Source organism: Notamacropus eugenii, chromosome 6 (genome assembly GCF_028372415.1).
Source record: "Notamacropus eugenii isolate mMacEug1 chromosome 6, mMacEug1.pri_v2, whole genome shotgun sequence".
NCBI lineage: Eukaryota > Metazoa > Chordata > Mammalia > Diprotodontia > Macropodidae > Notamacropus > Notamacropus eugenii.
The window spans coordinates 192306424-192323596 of NC_092877.1; the positions used below are offsets into that span (position 1 = coordinate 192306424).

General features: G+C 36.2%; 1 long non-coding RNA gene across 1 annotated transcript; it reads right to left on the minus strand.

Annotated features, from left to right (window-relative positions):
- Positions 1-232: 232 nt before the first annotated feature.
- LOC140511142 (uncharacterized) lies at positions 233-13449 on the minus strand. The gene is made up of 3 exons (XR_011969445.1): positions 13376-13449; positions 6381-7198; positions 233-3301 (listed from the first exon to the last, which is right to left on the minus strand). It is a non-coding gene; the product is annotated as an uncharacterized lncRNA (long non-coding RNA).
- Between the last annotated feature and the right edge of the window lie 3724 nt (positions 13450-17173).

The window sequence follows — 17173 nt, forward strand, 5'->3', positions numbered from 1 at the left end:
GGAACCATTTAAATGACTTTTTCACTGCATTCAACATATAATCCAATCTTCCTGGGCCATATTTTTAATCTATCTTCATTTATTTAGATTTCCAGACCTGGATAAACCTAATCCTGTTTAACCACCTACCCATTCTGAAACTATCTCTAACTTAAAACCAAATATACAATAGCAGTGACTATTAAAAGTCATTAAACCATTTTTTCTTCCATTTCCTTTCCATGATATAGTTTATTTAACTTAGCTTTTATTGCTTCTAGGCCAAATTAGATACTTACAATCTGGTATAAAGAAAACTCCATATAAAGAAACCACAGATTGTAATTGCTTTATAAAGTATGCTATAACTTTATTGATCTGTGATTGGAGAGTCCACCTGAACTCAGAATACAGCATAATTAACATAACTGACATGCTATCACTCATGTGTAATGCAGTAGCATTATATACGGAAGCAGCAATTTTCTGAGGGGAAGGAACATTTGTATTAGTACATTCAGGTCTAAGGAATCTCAGTGGCAGAAGACTAATCTTTTATCTTTATCCTAATGACTTGGCTCTGGGGTAACCAAGTTCTTGATCAAATGTCAATGAGAACTAGTGATATCTAGGGGTGAAGTAGTTAAGGAGTCCATTATCCTTTCCTCTTCTAACTCTAGAGGAAATGTCTTTGAATCCCTCAGACAGTAAGCAGATGTTTTTTGTCACTTTTTTTGTTTATATCAAGAGACAACTACAGAGTATTGTGTGGGTCAGTAGGGATCACAGTATCATAGATTTAGAGCTAGAGAGACTTCAGGGCCCTTTTGGTCCCTTAATTTTACTGATAAGCAAATCAAGATCCAGGGAGAATAAGCAACTTGCTCAATATCACACAAGTGATAAGCATCAGAGGCAAGATTTAAATCCAAGTTCCCTGACTCTACAGTGCTCTGTAAGGCAGCGAGGTGACACAGTAGATAGAGACCACTGGGCCTGGAGTCAAGAAGACCTTCGTTCAAACCCAGTTTCAGACACTTTCTAGCTATGTAACTCTGGGCAGGTCATTGAACTTCCATTTATCTCAGTGTCTTCATATGTAAAATGGGGACTATAATAGCACCTACTTCACAGGGTTGGTATGCTCAGCATAATTCCTGGAACGTAATAAGTGTTGTATAAATGTTAATTATTATTATTTCCACAGTACCAATATACTTTAAATATGTAACCTTGGACAAATCATTTAACTTCCATGTGTCTCAGCTTTCTCCTCTATAAAATGAGTTTGGATTAATTGACCTGTGAGGTCCCCTCTATCACTAAATTTATAATCTCCATTATCTATGAACCCCATGATTGTCAGGGGTTCTGATAATTAAACAGAAGAAAATAGCAATTGTTTCACTTGGAAGAAGTTAAGGGGGAAAAGTTTTATTTTCATTTCATTAAGCCTCCTTATAAAATAAATTTTGCATTCTTCAAATTTGCATTCTTATACTTCATCCCCCAAATGTACTTTGGGATTACTATCCTATATATTTAATCTTGTGGGAATTTTTCTTTAAAACATATAAGTAACAAGTGACAGATATAAAATTTGGTCCCAGGTCTACTCCAGAACAAAAGACCTTTCCCATGATATCAAGTTGCTTTAAAATTTGTATTTATATACAAACATAAAAATATATGCACTTATACGTAAAGTTTATACATAAATGAAAATATGTACCTATATGAAACCCACTTGATTTACACATATGTAGGGATTTTCCAAATCAAGAGTTCTTCAAATACATGAAAATACAAGTATGAATAGTAGCATATCCATAGGATATGATGAGTGTTAAGACAAATGAACTCCTGGTTTTCCAGAGGTCAGTGCTAACAATATGGAGGCATCTGCTCTGTCCTATCCCAACAATAACTATACATTGGCACTTAGTGCTACTATAGCATAATAGTATATGACTTGGAAAAAAAAATTCCTTAAGCTACAGTAAGTACAGCAGTATGCCAATCTGTGTTGTCTGTTAAATGTTCTTCAAAGAAGTTTGGTGAGTCTTGAATTTAATTCCGACTTGCATGTTTATCTTAACACAGAAAACTTTGTGTGTTTTTTTCCAACCATACTTATTCTTGGGGTGACTCAGACTAACACCCCCAGGAAAAGTATGTACTTATGGAATAATAACTAAATCCTTTCAGTGAGCCTCTTTAAAAAAATAAATCAATTTGTCACAGTTATTTTTCAAAATGTAGTTATGTGGAGTCTGTCTATTAAGATGCATTGCTTTGTCAACCACAAACTACTTCCCTCATGACTCCATATTAGAATATCATGTCTGAAAAACTTTACTGCTTTTCACCATTATCATGATCTGCATTGAGTAACAGAACAGGCTTTTAGATTTTTACTTGAGGCAGTTGCTCCACATTGCACTGGGACACTGGACCTCTTTGTCCTTCCCTACTAGTCAAAATTGATCTTGAACACCTAATAATTTGATAAACCTTTTAATTATAAGCTGTAAATTGTCAATTTCATTTTAGTTTGGTGTTAATGGTATTGACTTTACTTGTAAAGAGCACATTGGAATGATTAGGCAAAAAAAACCCTTACAAAGGCCAGGGTTACATTTTAGTACAATTGCTGAATATCTGGCAAAAACCTTGTCAGAGCTGACTATTAATATATGAGGTGAAAGGAACTGCAAGTCTGCAAAGATTCTGGCAAAAGATCAAACAATTCATCACTGACCACTGAGGTTGTGTCTACATTTATACACCTCATCTATAAGCATTAGAAATATAGTGTAAAACACATTCTTCCACTTTTAATGCATAGTACTTCTATTATAGTTTTTATTCAATGGATTTACTAAATTGCCAATGCCAGAGATTCTCAAACTTTTTTGAATGAAGTGCCATTAAATTCAAAGCTTAGATTTTGTATCTTTTTGCAATAGACTAGATCTCAGAGGTTCTTACTTGTGTGCATGTGTGTGTGTGTGTGTGTGTATGTGTGTGCGTGTGATAGACTCCTTTGGCAGTCCAGTGAAGTCAAAATATATTTTAAAGTGTTTAAAATATAATTACAAAAATAAAAGTTCATTGACCCCAGATTAAGAACCCTAGACTAGAGATTAAGCAGTCTAATAAATATAAAACTGGCTTTGAAATTAGGAAAACCTTGGCTCAAATATCACTTCTGACCAATACTGCTATGTGACCCTGGTAAACCACTTAACTACTCAGTGCCTCCAAGATTATAATTTGCAGAGAAGGTGCTGACTTGCAGTGGCGGAGATGGTTTCCTCACCTGGAAGATAATAAAAATCTAGATTAATATTCAGATTTGATAATATCAAGTTTAGTTATCTAGATTAAGGCATCTTTTCACTGAACCCTGCCATTACTATACATCTCCCATCAATTCTGTGGTTATATATTGGGCAGTGTGAAATGGATTCTGTTTCTTTAATTTTGAAGCAAAACTTTTACCCTGATGGTCATGACACATGGGAATGATTAAGAACAGTGATAGACATTTCCTGGGAGAGGGATAGAATACACCTATGTCAAAAAAGACATAAAGATAGCATTCCTCAGGGCAAAGGTAATGATTTGTGCTAGGTCTTAGAGACATTTACAATATCCAATGTCCTTGACAATTCTAGAGATACTAACATCTATTCATCATGACTCCTAAAATTTAATACCTCTCAACATCTATAAGTATTCATACTTCTCCCAAGATTCAAATAATCAATTGATAATCATATACAAAGTGCCTGTATATTGGAAGTAGGAAGGGTGGTCAGCAGCATCAAAGGATTTGAAGAGGTCAAGAAGAAAGAGGATGTAGGAAAGGTTGTTAGATTTGGCAATTAAGAAGTCCTTGATGACTTTGGAAGGAAAATCCCAATTCAATGAAGAGGTGAGTATCCAAATTTTGGAGAGTTTAGAAAAGAGTAACAGAAGAGGTAGTGAAGACAGTGCACATAAACAACTTTTCCAGGAAGTTTGACTGCCAAAATGAGGGAAGATAGAGGATAACAACTTGTTAGGATTGTAGGATCTAATGAGGTTTTTGGTTTGTTTTGTTTTTGGTAAGGATAAACTAGACTTGGATATATTTTTAAACAGCAGTGAAGGAACCAATAGTTAAGGAACTACTGAAAGAGAGAGGAGAGGAGTGATAGAAAGGACAATCTCTTAAAAATGATGTGAAGATGCAGGATGAAATGTACTGCAGTGTAATTGGCCTTGGCAAGGAGCAGGGTTGCTTCTTCCCCAGAGACTGTTGTAAATGAGGAATTGGAGATAATGCTAAGGGGTTGTAACAGGAGGAGAATGAGGTGATAAAAAGCTTAAGGTGAGTCCAGGCGACCAAGAGGCAAGGAATTCAGCTGTTATGTTGGGAGGAAGGGCTAGTATAGGAGATTTTAGGGTAGATGATAAGATTTGGAACAAATGCAATGGGGATAAGGACAGAGAATTAGAGAGCTTTTCCTTGCTACAATGGAAACACAATTGAGATTAGATAACATGATTTTGTCCTGAAATCAGTCTGTACATTTGCATAACTTTCTCTGATATGCAACATGAGTATGTGCTCCAGTGGAATTAGATGTGGCAGTAATCTGAGTTTGGGGTTTGAAAAGGTGTAAATGGCCATAAGACAAGGGATCAAGCCTTCATGAGTAGTCATGGCCAATCGAAAGATGAAGACTGACAAGAAAGGAAAATACAAAGCAAAATTAATGACCTGGGAAAATACGGAGGAGTTTAAGGATTGAACATTACACTGAGGACAAACTACAGGTTTAGAAGGAGTAAGGAATAGAGAAAGATGGATTTTTAGAAAGTTATAAGCTGATAAAGATTTTTCAGAGTTCTTCAACATAGAAGGCCATCATTTACGGAGAGATTACAATAAGACTGTCCCTCTTTGTAGCTAAGGTAAAGAGAAGTAGGTCAACGGGGCTGAGTAAATTGCGAACATGGAAAGTAAGGGAGTTTGTAGGAACATCAGATAGACTGAAGTCCCCTTATATGAGGACAGTGCTCTGAACTAGGCCAGTCAGGTCATTTGAAGGTGGGTATTGTTTAGTATATTATCTATACTTCCAAAATTTTACAAAAGAAAATTTACTTAAGAATAACGTGGAAATTATATTTAGCAAGGGCACAAGATTAATTCAGTTTGGCAAAACTTTACATTTGCCACAGTGGTATACTTGCTCAACAGTGTCACAATCCTAAGGAGCAATGTGTTAGATTTTTGTACTTACGCTGGTTTGAGCCTCTTTTTCTAGATGAATTAAGTCTCAAGGATGGGTCCATTGCATTTTAGGGGAAATATTACCTGGCTTGCCTGATGTAGATGTTGTTCCTCTTGTAGGCAGGATTTGCGGTTGGGAGGAAGACTATGAACTGGGTATTGAATTTATAGATAAAGGAAGGAGAATGGCCTGGTCATCAGAAAATAACAGTTCCCTAGATCTGGATTAGGTGACAAACCTTGATTGATTGAACTCCAAAGGAGGAAAGGTTGTTGAGCAAGGAAAGAGTGTGGAAATGGTCATTGGGCTCATTGGTAAGTGACATGAAAACCTATGCAACCAGAACTTGACGGGGTAGTCATAGATGAGGTGTCATCTGGGGGGAACTAGGTATGTATGAAAACCAGATGGAAAGAACATAAGGAGAAGAAATAAAAAAAATGAAAATAAATGTGCTACTTATAGACCAGGAATTCCAGAAGGCACAGTGGAATGGGAGGGTAGAACTGCAGGAGGGGTAGTGGGATTGAAGTGGATGAGGATGAGAAAACAAGTGGTATAGTTGGAGAGTTATCACTTGTTTTTCTTAAGTAGTCAGTAATTGGAACTGGAAGGACAAGCTAAACATAGGCCAGAAAAAATTGCCACTCATTGGCTACGTGAGAGAGTTGCCCAAGGATCTCTCCATGGCAGTGTGAAGAGAGCCAGCTCCTGGGCTTACAACTGAGTGTAAACTATACCTAGTCACACTCATCCTTTCTAAGAGTAATCAGGAACACGTTGAAATATATTTGGGAAATGTTTAACAAAAACAAAAATACAATGCAACATAAATAATGCTAATTTGTGGTTTAGCAAGTCCATATGCTTTTTTCAGGTATCTGTTTCTATTTGAGTTTGACGCCATTGGTCTAGAACACATATTATTTCTCTATTTTTCAATGTGATTTATTTACAGAAATTAATAACAAAAGTTTCCCTTGTTTTGGGTACCCTGTTCTTGTACGAGCTACACTGACTTTGGAAAGGTTCTGAATTGAAACTGCCAGTACAATTGATTTGCCTGAAGACAGCCAACCAACTACAATTACATTTGCAAAATTATTTACTTACCAAACAGCCTATGCTTGGCAATACTGCAAATTAAACAACAGTATTCTTGTTCCAGAGCTGTAATACAGTAAATGCCTTTCCTCTTCAGACACCTTCAGTAAATGAGAGAATTGACCTGATAAAGTAATTTTCACTAAAGTACAATAAATTCAATATGACTCCCCCAAGTGCCCTTTCTTTATAGTCCCACTGAGGTCTCCTTTTCAAATGTGCATTCAGCCGGCCATCGCTTTCTCCCTCCTCCAATTTAGTCTATAAAATACTTCAAGATTAATCTTCAGAAGGCTTAGCTCTAATCACAGTAATGGCAGTCATTTCAATATTGCTTCGTGCTTGCAAAGTGTTTTGAAAACATTCACTTGTTTTTCACAACAATTTGAGGTGCAAGCATTACTGTTCCTATTTAACAGATAAGGAAAGTGATTATGGTCAAGGTAACAGTTTGTAAGTAAACAAGTTGGGACTTCATTTTTATTTGTTTGGTTTGCTTTTAATCACAATTCTGGAACTTGTCTCTCTGCACCTCAACATCTTCTGTCACCACCTGCTCAAAAACATCTAGTAATTCTCCACTGCATTAGGTCCAAAATCCGTATCTACAATTCTTCATTGGTGGAATGGAAATAAAAATCACCATGCTCTTTTCTTGTCTTTGAGGCATGTTGCTTGGGACTTGGGAAGCTTCTACTATGTATTTCCATAGACAGGAGAGAAGTTTCTTCTGTCAGCAGTAGCAACTGTATATAAATGGCAACTAGCCCCTTTACTTGCCTGGATGAGCCTCTGACTGGATCTCATCTTCTGCTTTGTGCTTCTTTCTGTGAACACAGAAGAATGAACAATGATTCTCAGATGACTATTTCTAGCTTTGGAGACCACCTCCTTAGCTCGGGAGTTCAGTATGTCCTGAATTCTGAATGCAGGTTACCCAGCAAGAAGTAATATTTGCAATCACTTCTCAGAGGAGGGAAGATGACCCCCCAAAAGTGGACACCATGCATGAAAAAATTATTATTGTTGAGTCATTTTTAGTTGTGTTTGACTCTTTTTGACTCCATTTGGGGTTTTCTTGGCAAAGATACTGAAGTAGTTTGCCATGTGCACTTTGATAATATTAAAGTACTATTTCAATTTCAAACCTTAAAGCACTGTGTAATTTCTATCTACTCATCCAATGGGTTGCGGACTTTTATCTTCCTCTTATCATATTTCGTATGTACCATTGCAGCACTCAGACTATTCACAAGTCATTCCTTGCTATCACTACATGACTCACAAGTCTCTTGTTCCAGTGACTGATTCAATTACATAACAAAATTTTAAAAGTACCTATTATGTGTAAGTCATTGCAGATAGTTTTTGCAGAGACAAAGAAAGAAAAAGGAAATTGTGAGTGTATCCTCCTGTTGGGGAATGGCTAAACAAATTGCGGCATATGAATGTAATGGAATGCTATTGTGACCTTCCTCTGAAACTGAAACTTGTGAACTGAAACTTATGAACTTGTGCAGAGTGAAGTGAGCAGTATATTTCAGTGATAGCAATATTATGCAGAAAAAAACCTTCGGAACCCATACACAAACTTTAGGACTCCTCTCAACAATGTGATAACCCACAAATCCAGAAGATGAAGATAAAACATGCCGCTTCCCTGCTGACAGAGGGGTGATGAACTTAAAATCCGTAACAGATTTACTTTTTGACATATGGCTAACGTGGGAATCTGCTTTTGCCATGCTGTGTAGATATGTATCAAGAGATTTATTTTCTTTTAATTAATAAAAATACTTGTTATTTGAAAAAAATTTAAAAGCACATATAAAATTCCTTCAATAACAGATATAACCTTTCAACAACCCTTTAATTAACACACAAAACTGGAATAGGAAGGAGGTGGAAGAGGAAAAGGAGGAGAAAGAGGAGACAATAACAACAGCAGTGGCAACATTTAGGGGAGCTTTTGAGCCTCCCAGTGACATAACGTGACCTTTGCTTTAGGAAGAATATTTCAGTATCTATGATGACTATGGATTGTAATGGTAAACAGCTGAAGGTCTGAAGACCAGTTAGGAGGTTATTATGCCAAGAAGTGAAACAATAGAATAGTGGCTTACTGGAGAGAAGAGGACAAATGCTAGAGATGATTGAAAATGAGAAGTGAGGGGAGAAGGAAAAATTAAAAGATGAATCCAAGGTTGCCAGTGATGGGAAGAGTGGTGCTGACTTTAAAGATAGGAGACACATATAGATCTAAGGGATCAGAAAATGAATTCCATTTTGGTATGTAGTGTTAGAGTGACTGTTGCTCCAGAAAGAGATGTCCAGCAGATAGAACTTCTCAGGAGAGAAATTAGACCCTTATATATGTATTTGGCAACTGATAAAATCACTAAGGACTAGAATGTAAGGACAGAAGTCATCTTAGCTCAGAGGCACGGAGGACATCCATGCCTCGGTAGACCTTGCTTGTTATTCTTCATTCTTGACAAGGATATAAATTTGTACTTCCTGAGGAAGTTTTTCTACTCTTTCAATCTATTTTTTTAAATTTGAAATTAAGAAGTATTTTAAAAGTATATTAATACATACTGATCATATAAAAGAGGATTATATATGGAAATATGAATCTCTATTTTAAGCAATTTGTGTGTTTTAGTATATATTAAGCTTAAAACAGTAGTAGAAATGTTTTCCTACTGGTCTGTGTCCCCTCCTGAACTTCTTTCTCCTTGATACTGTAAATTTTTAATACTGAATTCATTCTCTTTTCTTATATTATTCCATTCATTAATATTAGTAAAGTTGTTTATCATGTGTTCTGTGTTCTATTTGTTTATTTTTTTAATTTTCAGAATTTCCAGTAATATATTTATTTTTAATATTCATTTCCTTTTCTCACGTTTTTGTCTTTGAATACCCAAACCATTGATACATTCCTTATTTCTTTTGTTTAAGAAAGTGATTAGAGATAGCATTTCCTCTAAGGACTGCTTTGACATTAGTTCTAAAGCTTTGGCATGTTGTGTGGCTTTCATTGTCTTTGACAAAATTATATATTATGTACTTTGTACAGTTTCATAAATTCTAGGCTTATTGGTCAGTGCTCTGTTACATAACTCTGCAACTATTATGGCAGGATAACATGAGACTGAAGACATTAATATTAATTATCTGTTTCATGATTTGCAATATCCAAAGAAATTAATCATTTATTAGCCAACAATCTGGGTATAAACCATTCTGAATATAGTACTTCCTGTTGCAGCAAAACTTGGCTGTTGCTGGAATCACACTCTAAGACTTCCTGACTTGATAAAGCCTTCCAGAATTTGTGCTTGGCTGACATAAATGTTGTAAACCTGGAGTTCATGATAAGGTATCAGAGTAGTACTTTTTTGACTTACCTATAAAAAATTTTAAAAAATGGGTTTGATATAATCAAATGAGAATTAGTAAGAATGTGTTCAAAGGGCAGATAAAAAAGAAGAAAAATAGAAGTTTCACCAGAAAATATTCATTTGGAAATATATTTAGAGGACTATCTTGACCTGATTCTTCAGTAAAGACAACCAAAATTAGAAGTTTGCAGCATCACATAATGGATAAGATAAATTTTGGAGTATGGAAGGCTTAGGCTCAAATTCTATTTCATACATGAACTACATGACCACGGATGAGTCATTTTCCCTTCTGGATACTCAGTTAAATCATCTATAAAATGGAAGTGATAACAGTTCTCTTCCTTACTTTATAATTTTTTTTTGGTAAGGTTTGGTGAGATATTGTATATAAAGTGCTTCATAAACTTCAAAGGACTACAAACATATGAGTTATTGTTACCAAATCTCCCCTAAAAAATCTAAGTTTTGTTTCATTCTGGACTTCTGAAAAACTATTCCATTACAATAAATTGAGTAGTATTCGAAGTGATTCAAAAGCTTCTACTTTTCCCTTATAACTTCTACCATTTCCTTGTTAATCAAAACTACCTCCTATGATATAGGCCTACGTATACTTTTTTCAAAAAGTAGGTTTCAATTTGGCTAACCTAGTCAAATACACTTATAGGAATCAAGAAACCTTTTGTTTCAAGATAATCTGCCAATTTCCTGTGTATTTGGAAGTGCCTTGATTTATGACGGATAAAAGGAGGAATTTGCTGATTTAATGAGAATCTCTAGGTTAAATAAGAATCTGATTCATTACTGGAACTAAAGATACATCTTTAAAAGTGACCCATATAAAAGTGGTACTTGAAGCCATGTGAGTAGATGGAATGGTTGAACAACTGGTTGTAAATTGATTCACATGGATGGATCATGTGAAGCTGAGGAAATTTCATTTAGAAACAGAACGTATTTTTGTTCCTTACCAGACATTTGGATTTAAAAGACTGTGTGGAAAGCTGAAAGCAGAAAGAAGGCACTATCACTGGTTTTCTTTGCCTTTGTGGCTTACATCAAACCCACTAACATTACTTCAACAGTCTTGGTTTAGTAACAACATAGTCATTGAACACAGAATTTGTTCTTCAAAAGTTCTGCTCTGCTTGATGTAGGTGAGAGTTGAGAGAATCCAAATGTGAGGAAAATAGAGATCTGAATAAACTTTACCTCCTTCAGCAGTTTTTATATTAGTATGCACTGTGTGGCTTAGTAATGACCTCATTAAATAATAGGATAATCCACCATAATCACTAGGCTTTAACAGAGATTACTGTAGTGCATGCAATGACTGTAGGAAATCAAGACATACAATTTAACAAAAGCATGACAATTAAAACATCATCTTGGAAAGATTACTGAAGGTTTGGTTCAGTCCAGACATCTCACATTCCAGAGCAGGAGCCATCCGTGGTGGGGAAAAGCACATGACTTGGAGGCATAAGACAAGTTTTGGCTACTTACTCGATATGACCTGGATTTTAAAAAAGTCTATGTGTGCCTCAGTTTGCTCATTTGTAAAGCTAAGATAATAATTACTATATGACTTTTCTCATAGACTAAAAGTAATGAAAACATTTTGAAAACCTGAAACTGCCGTAGAGGAAAGCAAATATACAGAAGTGTGTGTGTGTGTGTGTGTGTGTGTGTGTGTGTGTGAGAGAGAGAGAGAGAGAGAGAGAGAGAGAGAGAGAGAGAGAGAGAGAGAGAGAGAGAGATGACACTTTTCTTGCTTTTTTCTTTGCGTCTCCAGAACCCAGCATAGTCCCTGGCATATAACTAGAAAATGGTCATTGAATGAATGATTACTTGCTTAAAAAGGGTGATAATCCTCAGAGTACAAATCATATCACTCATTGTACTTACTACACCTCTCTTACTTTTATACAATAGTTGATGAAATAGAAGTATTTCCCCCCATCCATGGACTGTTCACCAGCACAATCCCATCGATATTCACTCTGCTGATATGCTCAAGTTAAAATTTGCTGGAAGCAAAAGTATAGTGATAGATAATCATATTTTCTCTACTAATGGTGCATGTGGGAATACAATGGAGACAAATACAATGAGAAGGAGGGGGAGAGAGACAGAAAGTATTCTTTCTGTCTAACATCTCTGATAAAAGCTGCACCAGAGACTGGCAATAAACTTAGTATGCAAGCATTAACACAGCAACTCAAAATACCCTACTTTATCTATGTGGGGTAAAAATAAGTATACAATATGTAAGGAAATCAATGAACGTACTACATTAATAGCTCTTTTTGGGCCATTACAGGTCTATCTAACTCTTCCTTTGGTGTTGCTATGTTAACTTAGTATGATTTTCACTACTAGTTTGCTCTTTTGTTTATTGATATATCATTCCTCAACAAATATCAGGATTGTCAGAGAAGAATAAGTAAGTATTTTTGGAAAACACTGAAACCTATGAATGATTAAGAAGTAATATATATGGTTTGTTCAACATAATTGGACAATATGGACAAAATAATTGATGATATGATGCTTATTTGGAATAAGAAGATTAGACAACTATGGTAGAACAACCCAGTTATTGGGGGTTGGAATTTTGTGATTAATTAATTTTTTGTTAAATGAGAGTATGTGACTATTTTCTTGTTTTGGTGTAAATGGTTTATAATTCCTTTAACACATGTGAAATGTACTACTGTCATGAAAAGATTGCATCAATATTCTGGAAAACCACTAGAAAACTAATGGAAAGTGGCGTGAGGGGATAATCCTACAAGTGGTAGGGACCGCAGATTTCATCTAGTTCAGCTTTTATCTGAAGCATGAATCCAGCTGATAACATTCCTGACAAATGTCTGTCCACCTTCCACTTGAAATCTCCAATGCCAAGGAAGTCATTTCTTCCTAAGGTAGGACATTCTTCTTTTGAACAACCTATTAGAAATAATCAAGAATTCTACTTGGCCATGAGTGAATTTAGAAAAAAATATTTTTATTTCACATCATTTCAGATGGGTGACTTGGCCTCTAGGAGCAAGAACACTTTAACATAGTTACAAAAACCCTTTTATAATTCATCCAGATTACAATTTCACTCCTTGAACCCCATTGGTCAGCATTCCAGGATTCCCTAAACCACATCCCTTGATTGCATCTTCAGATTTCCACATTTCAATTCCCTCCCCCCTTCTCATATATTTAATTCTTTATATTTTAATCTATATGTCTGCAACAAGTAACATGAGAGAGAAAATTTTTCAGTTGAAAAGGAAATTGGCAAAAGCTGTAAGTCTGAAGATAGCCAGGATATCAATGATAAAAGCCCCATTATCTGAGACTGGACCTGGGTGTATGGACCTCATCCCCATCCTTTGTGAATGGGACCTAGCCTGGCAGTTCTTTGATACACAGGGCAAGGCCTTTTCAGAACAAAGAAAAGTAGTAGATGTGCTGATTTTCAGGTGCCAGCATCCCCCACTACTTCTACAAGCAGTTTTTGTCTCTGATATTAGTCATAAGTATGAATAATTTCTGTTTTTACATAATTTCTGTGGAAATAAAATTCAATCATACCTTACCAACTTTTAACTCTTATGAAGTACTTTCTCACAGTACAATGAAAACTGTCTTCTGGTAGCTTGAACCCCTTCTTCTGAGTTCTACCTTCTAGAAGCAAGCAATACAATGTCATTCCTTTTCCATGGCAACCCTTTGAAACATTAATCATTTCTCATCCCACTCCCACTAAAGGATCAACAAGAAGTACCTCAGGACAACAGGTGATATTTTCTAAGCCTCATAGGTACCCTCTTTTGGATATATCATCTCTTTCTCATCCATGTATTTCTTCACTAGCATCCTTTATACTAATTCTCTTTCATTATGTGCTGCTCATATCCACCATACACCTTGCTCCTTCAGTGATTATTAACCATGTCTTCTTTAGGTAAGCAGGCAATAATAATAGCATTAAATAGTAGCACGATAGAAACATTTGCACAGAGCTTTAGGGTTTTCAAAACACTTTACTATGTTAACTCATTTACTAAGCACTTATAAATTGTTTTACCCTCAAGGAGATTACATTTTAATGGCACAAGACAACAAATAAAAGGTGACTAAAAAGTTAGGGGTGAGGGGAAAAGGTACCAGTTTGAAAGAATGGTGATTAAGTTCAGAGGTATAAGTATATACCCTGGCTTAAGTATAGCCAAGAGTGGAACAAAGTCAAGGCTGGCCTGGGAGAACCCCAGAATGGAGGCTCAGGAAAGGAGTTCACTAATAGGAAAAGGAAGTAAGTAAAAAGATTTCCCAGAGTGAGAAGGTTCCTGGCTTTGAGGAATGTTCATCAGAGTCAGTAGTTTTCCATGTCTGGAAGCCATAAAACATTATTCAAGAATGCTGGGATTAAAAAGATGAGTGTGTGTTTCAGAAAGGAGCCCCTATTTAGTTTTATCTCAGAATAGATTTTGTGCATTTTTTTCAACCTGTCAGTACATTTGGTGGACTGGATTTTGACATCTAACATATTATAATCGTCATTTTGGTTTCATGTAACCTACACGTTATATGGAGTGTAGGGTATGTTTTCAGTCATGTTGTCAAATGCCTTCAATGAAACAAACATGGCATCAAAGTCAGCTACCATATAGATGTTAAATTCTTCTACTTGAAAACGCTACAAGCCAAGACCAAAGTGAAGGGAGTGCTGCTGCCTGATTTTCTGTTTGCAAATGATTGTGCACTCAGTGCAGCCTCTGAAACTGTGATGCAACAAAATATGGATCCATTTTCTGCTGCCTGTGCTAATTTTGGCCTAATAGTTAGCACCAAGAAAATCAGGTGCTCCATCAGCCAGTACCACAGCATCCATGTGTGTGATCATTGGTTACAACAAAAGGAGAAGTTTTGAATGCTGGGGATAAATTCACTTACCTTGGTAGTGGTACTTATCAGGGATGTAGACATTGAAAACGAGATTGACACATGCATTACCAGAGCTAGCTTAGTGTTTGGAAGGCTCTGAGGGAAAGTGTAGAAGAGAAGAGATATTAGATTGACTATCAAACTGAAGATCTACAGAGTCATTGTGTTGACCTCATTGCTGTATGCCTGTGAAACCTGGACAGTTTGCCAGTGCCATGTCAGAAAACTGAATCTCATCCATTTGAATTGTCTTAGGAAGATTCTGAAGGATAAGATACCAGACACTGAGGTCTTTTCCCAAACTAAACAGATAAGCATTCAAACTCTACCGCAGAGAGTACAACTGTGATGGATTGGCCACATTGTTTGAATGCAAAATGAACAGTTGCCAAAAAGACTATTTTATGGAAAACTCACACAGGGCAAGAGCTTACATGGTGACACAAGGACACCCTCAAGGCCTGTCTTAAGAACTTTGTAGCTGATGGTGTGAAATGGGAAACACTGGCACAAGACGCATGCCCTCATCAAAGAAGGAGCTGTGCTGTATGAGCAAAGCAGAATCGAAGTAGCTCAAGAGAAACATGAGATGCACAGATTTAGAGAATTCATTCCAAATGTTCACATGAACTATTTGTGCTCGACCTGTGGTGAAACATTCCAAGCTTGGATCAGTTTGATCAGGCACAGTCACACACACTATAACTTGACTCTAACATTGTCATGTCATTTTGATCTTCCTCAAGAGTGAAGGACAACAACCAACCAACCAACACATTTTTAAGTAACAATAATGAAACTAATAGCTTGTCACATTTACATAGTGACAGTTTCCAGAGTCCCGTGTTATCTTATGTAATGTTTCATTGAATTGTCACAAGAAGTCTGTGAGGGAGATCCTATTGTTATACCCCTTTTCCAGATAAGCAAGCCAAGACGGAGAGAGTTTAAGCTTGCCCAGGTTCACAAAGCTAGTATATGTCTGAGGTGGAATTTGAACTTTGAACTAGTATACTATGAAGTGAACTATATTGCTTCCTAAACATGATAAGCATGCCATTTGTCTTCATAGGACTAAGGACATAGCCCTCTGAGATTCCATTAGAAACCTTTCCATGTTAATTTTATTCATATTCCTTGAAATCGGTAATTCAAACAATTCTAAATTCCCCTAGAACTACTTATCTAATCTCCATATCTATAGCTTACATCCAAGGGATAGCCTAGGAGACTTCATAAGATACCTTACTTAAATCCATGTATGCTATGAATACAAGTCTTTATTTTCTTGAAATACATGTTTAACATTATATTAACTGAATGAATAAAATTAGTCTGCAATGACTTTTTCTTAAAGAATTTATATTCCCTCATAGGATGCCTCATCTCCATCCTTTTAATAATACATTCTATAATTTTGCCAGGAATTGGTCTGACATCCACTAAAGTATAGTTGATGGAATCCAGTCTTCCAGCCTTCCCCTTTTGGGAAAGTGTAACTGGGGATAACTGGAAGCAGGACTCGAAAAATTCAGGCCCTTGCCTCAGTGTCAGAATCCCTCAGTCATCTCTGCAGAAGACTACAGAAGCTTCTTAGAAAAGAAAGAGAACCTTAATGGGCAATTCAAGAGGACTCTGGGCTTTTAAAAGATTAAGTCTGTGGCTAGCTGACGAACCTTTCAAGAGACAGACAAGGCCTCATGAAATATTGTATTTGCCACTGAGACTAAATGGCTGCTAGTGAAAATTGGGGAGGCGGTCTAAAATAATGGATATAATGCTGGAGTTAGAATCAGGAGAATATATGTTCAAATTTAAGTAGACTGACGTTTTCTGGCTGAGTGGCCCTGGGTAAGTCTCAAGTCCTCTGACCCTCAGTTTCTTTTGGGGTTAATCATGATTATTGTATCCACCTCCTGGCAAAGGCCTCTAGGAACTTTAAATCTCTTTTTAAATGTGAGTAGTGCTAGTGGTGGTGGTGATGATAACGATGGTGATGATGAGAAGGAGGATGGCTCTTCAGAACTAGGTAGCATAGAAACAGAGAAATACAAGGATGTTTTGGTTGGTCACTTGTGGACCAGTCAAAATAATGCATGGTTAGAAGTCAAAAAAATCTTTTTGTTCTGCATATATCTTTTATTCTATGAGTGTTGTTCTTCATTTGTCCCAGTCATGTCCAATTCCTCATGACCCCATAGATTCAGTCAACTGTACTTTAGTGGATGTCAGGCCAATTCCTGGCAAAATTCTAGAATGTGTTATTAAAAAGGATGGTTTAGGAGTGATTAGAAGTTGAGACGTTCTATGAGGGAATATAAGTTCTTTAAGGGAAATGGTTTGCCATATCTTCTTCAGTTCATTTTATTTTTTACAGATGAGTAGCTCAAACAATCAAGATTAAGGGACTTACCCAGGGTGACATAGCTAGTGGGGTGTTTAAAA